The 6,089-nt window shown below is 39.1% G+C and overlaps 1 long non-coding RNA gene across 1 annotated transcript; it reads left to right on the top strand.

Moving 5' to 3' along the window:
- Positions 1–511: 511 nt before the first annotated feature.
- Positions 512–1,982, top strand: LOC146964719 (uncharacterized). The gene is made up of 3 exons (XR_015034616.1): positions 512–578; positions 918–1,012; positions 1,874–1,982. It is a non-coding gene; the product is annotated as an uncharacterized LOC146964719 (long non-coding RNA).
- The last annotated feature ends 4,107 nt before the right edge of the window (positions 1,983–6,089 follow it).

The raw sequence follows: 6,089 nt of genomic DNA on the forward strand, positions 1-6,089 counted from the left end.
ATAATTTCTAGAATCCCCCCCCCCCCCCACCTGCTTCCCATTTCCTGTCTTAGCTGTCCTGTGATTAACTCATTGAGTGCCGCGCTTTAAAGACAAAAAAAAAGATGGTTACTACTGTGTTTCAAAGTTAAAGATTTGTCGATGTTCTTAGGCCTCTCCCTAATCGGGTACAATAAAAAAACATTCAAACTATATCTTCATGGGGGATTTCACATTTTGATCAGAGACAGACAGGATGAAGAGGTGTGCACGTTATGTAAGAGCATGGGGCCTGTAGTGTGCAGAGTTTGTTTTCATGGGTATATTACCCTTTAGCACAGAAAGTGCCGTTTACGGCTTCATTGCACAACTCTGTGTGTGATGTTGTTGTTATAGTAGTAGTAGTAGTAGCTGCTAATGTACTCTGGAGGACAGTGCTATAAAGTGCAAGTGCTACAAAAGACAAATGTCATATCTCAGCTTTGTGGAAGTCTGGACTCTTAAGTTTTTCTGTTTCTTGTTGCTCCTTTTCAGAGTAAACATCTGAGGAGGTTGGGGGGCGTTGACGCTGCTGACTTTGTGAAGAGGTCAATGGCTGCGTAAGTTTGTTTTTTGCATTGAATTATAGTGGTCCAGGTAATCTGAACAACACAAACTACACAATCCAGTAGTTTGGATAAGTTGGAGAAAAGTCATGGAAATGGAACAAATCACCTTGTTGTTTACAACTATTTCCAGGTAGAAAAGCAACATGTAATTTAGCTATATACAGTATATCATGTTTTTTAGACAAATGTTTAGACACATCTGAAATGACTGAAGAAGTATTTCTGTGTGCATGAGCAAGGCAGTTTTGTGTGGCATTTAATCAGTTTTGGGGAATTGCAACTTGATTACACTATATAATACTCTTATATAAATCTGTTTTACCATGGCAGGACAATGACAAATAAAAGAATGGCAAAGATCAGCCTGAGAGGAAGGAATGGGAAGACGTCATTCGGGGGGACCAAACTCTACAACACAATCTGTGGTGAGTTTGCTTAAACATAGTAGTTGTGACCATGTGTAACTGAATATATAAATACTGTATACAGTGTAAATCGCTTATAGTGATCACGTTGGTCCCGAGTTAATGCCATCATCGTTGCTGGTACCGGTGCTGGTGCTCAGCAAAGTGTGTTTTGTGTGTCACTGGAGCTCAAGAGGGGAGGCTGGCCGGTAAGGGGCGCTTATATAATAATTAGGGGTTACGGTACGCACAAGTCACGGTTTGGTACGGTACGGTTTTCTGAAAACAGACACTAATTGAATGTAAAACTAAAATCTGTCTTGTGTTATAAAAGTAGAAAAAAATAGAATATAAAGCAAGTGCATTAGTAGTGTTGGCAGGCCATTTATTAATTCTGGAGGAAAAAAACTTGCACTTGACAACTAAAAACTATTCATGAGTTTCAAATGTAGTCCTAGACCTGCCATGTTGAGGACCAACACAGGTGTTTCAATTTGAGTTGTGTTTCTGATTGGAGTAGGACCAATTAATTAGTTTGAAACACCTGTGGGTCCTCAACATGGCAGGTTGTAGGACTACATTTGAAACTCATGGATATAAAAAAAACAACAACAAGAAATCAATGTTGGTTTACATAGTAAATTTAGACAAGATGCCAGTTGCTTTGGTGCTGTTTCTGGCCCTGTCTGTGTTCATGTCAAGAGGCTTAAAAGCAGCCGGATATGTTGTTGCGCACAAGTTGTCTTTTTCCTTGCACCAGCGATTGAAATGGGGGGGGGGGGGGGGTGATTCTGTCCCAATCCTTTTTGATTCATATAAGCGGTTGATCACTGTATATGTATATTGTAATACTTTATGCTGTTTGTCTTTTCCCCTCTTCAGACGCTGTCCTCAGTTCGTTCAACACAACCACATCAAAAGTGGACGAGTACATGGCGAAGTACCTGAAGTATGCGCCTGAGAGGATCGGTGTCTAATTTATATGTTGTAGACCTCGCAGTGGCCTTGGAGCCCTTGACAATAAAGTTTTATTGTATTGTATTATTGTATTGTATGCTTTTTTATCACTGTGTGGTTCTTATTGCCCACTTTAGGGTCCATGATGTCCTCCTTTGTTTGAGGGGAGGCTTTGGTAAAAATAATCTGTCTTATGTTAAAAGTAGAAAAAAATATCCTACAGTTGCCTTCGCTGACTGTCCATTTTGTGAATGCTTTCCATTTAGAGATTAAGATTTTAATAATCACATAGAAGATCTCTAGAGAGCTATTCACTCATTGTGAGATTTGATTTCTGCATTGAACACATCACACATCACAACAAAAATTATTTATTATTCTATTTGTCACATAGCCTATGTGTAAAAGCAGGATTTTACAGTGATGTTGAAATTTCAACCTTGGCAAATTCACCTATGTTGAGAAATGTGACGTTGAAATGACGTTGCTATTTCAACGTTGATTAAGTTTGCAAAATCAAATCAAAATCCAACGTTGATCCAACGTTGGCAGATTCACCTATGTTGAGAAATGTGACGTTGAAATGACGTTGCTATTTCAACGTTGATTAAGTTTGCAAAATCAAATCAAAATCCAATGTTGATCCAACGTTGGCACCTGACGTGGTTTCAACGGTGATTCAACGTTGAAATGCCAGCTGGGTTAGGTAGGGTGAATTCAGGTAATGTGGGACAGTTTTTGGTAGATGCTCCAGTAGACTCATATAAAAACTATTAACTTGCTCCAATGATGTTTCATTGAATCATTTTAGGTCTTATTAACATTTTATGTTTGAATTAAATGGGAATATAATTTTCTTTTAGAAGCTACACAGCTTCAAACACAACATGACACCCTTTTTCGTTCGGACACCATGTTCAGGTAATGTGGGACAGTTTGTTTGGTAAAGTGGGACAGTCATTCTTAGATTAAAAAAGCAGGCCTTTTTGCAGTGAATAAAATTCATTTTAATGAACAATTAACAAGTAAGTTGGGGGTACCTTTCAAAGATAAATGTATTAGTAATTAAGAATTGATAATTCTGCCTGTCTGCCTGCCTGTCTGCCTGCCTGCCTGTCTGCCTGTCTGTCTGTGTGTGTGTGTGTGTGTGTGTGTGTGTGTGTGTGTGTGTGTGTGTGTGTGTGTGTGAGAGAGAGAGAGAGAGGAGAGTCTTGCTAAGCATAAACTACTGAAACAGTAAATTAAAACACTAATTCTGGATTGTTGTTGTTACATTCGCTTAAATGCGCTCTGTATTTGTGTCGTAACAAAGTAGGGACTGCTTGATAGCTAACACTAGCTAGCTAGCTTGTGTTAGCTAGCTAGTTAAATGATGGAGTAGACCTTGTAGTTCTACAAAGGTTAAAACTTGGTAGAGTTAGGGGTTAGATGGTTAGGATTAGGGGTTAGGTGGGTTTGTTATAGGGTTATAGGGTTAGGGCCAGTTTTTTTTTTTTTTTTTTTACCATAAATAAAGCATAACATGCTGTCCCACTTTACCTGAACGATGCCGTCCCACATTATCTAACATGTTCAGCTAATGTGGGACAGTGACATAAATCATGTTTTTATGAAAACAAAAGATTATTTTAAACTTTTTTCTCCTGCTTTTCAACCAGTGTTTAAACTACTTCATTATGAAACAGTAGTATAGATTCTTACCTAATTTAAATTCCATTAAAAGCCTTAACACTGAGAAATAGAAACCAACATGCCACTGAACTTACCAAGTATTTTGACTGTGTTGACCTCCTGTGAAGATAGGCCACGCCCACTCTGATGATGTCAAACCAACTCAAACCATTGTTTAGTGGCAAGAGGTGTTGTAGCAACAATTCAAGATCAGTTTTGACCATTGTATATTAATTTTGACCATATTAAATCATCGCAATGTATAAACGTCCCACATTACCTGATGTCCCACATTACCTGAACTCACCCTATTTCACAGTCAGTCATATTTGTCTTCCCCCACGGATCTGACACTCTCTTAGTCGCCGCCGGCCGGCTCTAGACACTCGTAGACACTGCCTGAGTTATTGTGTATTATTTTGCACCGCAAATAAATTCAAAAACCACAACCTGAACTTTTATATCGGAACTTCGCTCATCTTCTCCAAACGTGTAACGCTCTGACCGGAAGTGAAGGTTGCCGACCCTGCTGACTCGGTGTAGGCTATGGCTGTGAAAACTTTATATTTTAAGATGTACGGACAGCAATCGACCCAGATCGTGATGAGTTTTCTAATATATAGCTCTTTGTCAGCACATACATGTGATTAAAACTAAGACAGGACGGCGAACAAGCGTTTGACAAAGGTTTAAAATGCCGCCTTTTTGCATGAGTGTGTATGGGGAAAACGGTTTGTTTTCCCCCACAGCCCTAACCGGAAGTGACGTTTCCTTGCTTGCCGTCTGTGTCTATTAATCGGACCGAATAATATTATTGGTCAGACTTTTCTCAGAATTATATGAGAATGAAAAAATGATGAGTTTTTAACCCTGTTGGGTTTCTCTTACATTTTAATGTATCATCAGATTATTAATAGCATTTTAACTTAGACAAAGAAATGTGCAAAAGTTCCAGAAAGGTAAGTATTGCTTTAAGTCCATGGGCTGGAGGCCAAAATTTTACAATTCGGTATCACTCAACGGGACGAAGGCTACCTATATTTTTTGGAAAGATATATGTCTGTAGATATTTTTTTGTATGATAGCCTTTCCAGGTGAGTAGCTAAATTTTGGTTATCCGCTCATGAAGTTATCAACCCCCTAAGGAAAATTTCATGTTAGACGCTGTTTACCCTCATGGTTAGGACTTTTCTCAATGTTCAATAATATTGTGTGTTTGGTATCATTTTAAAGGGGACCTTCTAAGCTTTCATTTAAAACCAATTGTGAGGTCATTGAAGATCCTCAAATCATCAAAAGCATACATTTTTTCGCAATTTGCGCCTAAACTATGTTCTTTCTTTCAGTCATGTAGCATCTAGGTACATCAGAAACACAAAACACAAGTACTACAACACTCACCTGGTTATAAGGATTCAGAAAATATATAATATACCCATATAATTTCATTGTGAGAATTCAAGATGGCGCTGGAAGCCATCTTTACCCATTTTCAACTTTTGATCTTGACAACCTAGATGGTCATGTAATACGTCTTTTTAGAGGTGAATGGGGGTGGGAAGTCCAAGTTATTTTCGAGATACAAGGTCAAACTCAAGGTTAACTTAAGGTCAAAGGTCAAATGTGACCTGATTAATGGCACATCTGAGGCCACGTGACATCCAATTAAAGCAGAAGTAAGCGATCCGGTGGTTTTGGCTAACTTCCTGTCAGCAGATGGAGTTAGCAGTCCCCGCCCTCGTCCCTACGTCACCACATTCACGCGCATCCCTTGGCTTCAGTATATCATTGTGAGTGTGAGCCTAAAGTCCCTTTTTACATAGTAAGGGCAACATAACTAAGTCCTTACCAAGAAATGTATTCACCATTGTGTTTAGGAAGGTTTTTAATATGTAATATCCCTAACTGGATTTTTGAAAATTCCGAAATGTTAAATCTGGCCACAAAAAAAAAAAAAAAAAGCCACGCCCACTTCTCCTGCTAATCGGAATCCACCCAACCAATAGACTGTATTACAGAGGAGCTATTCTTTAGCATGGCAGACAGGGTGTAAAATTAACACCCGCCAAGCACCAATGGCGGATAAAAAAAATAGTTTGGCCTGTAAAACAAAAACACACACACACCCACCAGTGGCCGATGGAAAATTTTGAACTGCAATTCCTTTGCCACAGAGTTTATTTCTATTGCTTGCCCCTATAGGGATGCAACAGGATGAACAAAACCCTGATGCATCCACAGTTCAGCATCACATATTCAGGTTCATAAAGGTCTCCCTTTGGCTCTGGCTTGGTGCTAAAACAAGGGATGGCTACATCACTTGGGTCATAGTCAGATATGTTAACTATGTGGTAAACTCTGTGAAACAGAAACATGCACAGCAAGAAATAACAGACCTTACAAATGTAGCAGTAGGTCACCAGGAGCAGCAGAGAGCAGAGACCAATCAGAGGAGACAGGAACTGAGGAG

Source organism: Trachurus japonicus, chromosome 21 (assembly GCF_045865225.1).
Source record: "Trachurus japonicus isolate A0001 chromosome 21, Traja_1.0".
Taxonomy (NCBI): domain Eukaryota; kingdom Metazoa; phylum Chordata; class Actinopteri; order Carangiformes; family Carangidae; genus Trachurus; species Trachurus japonicus.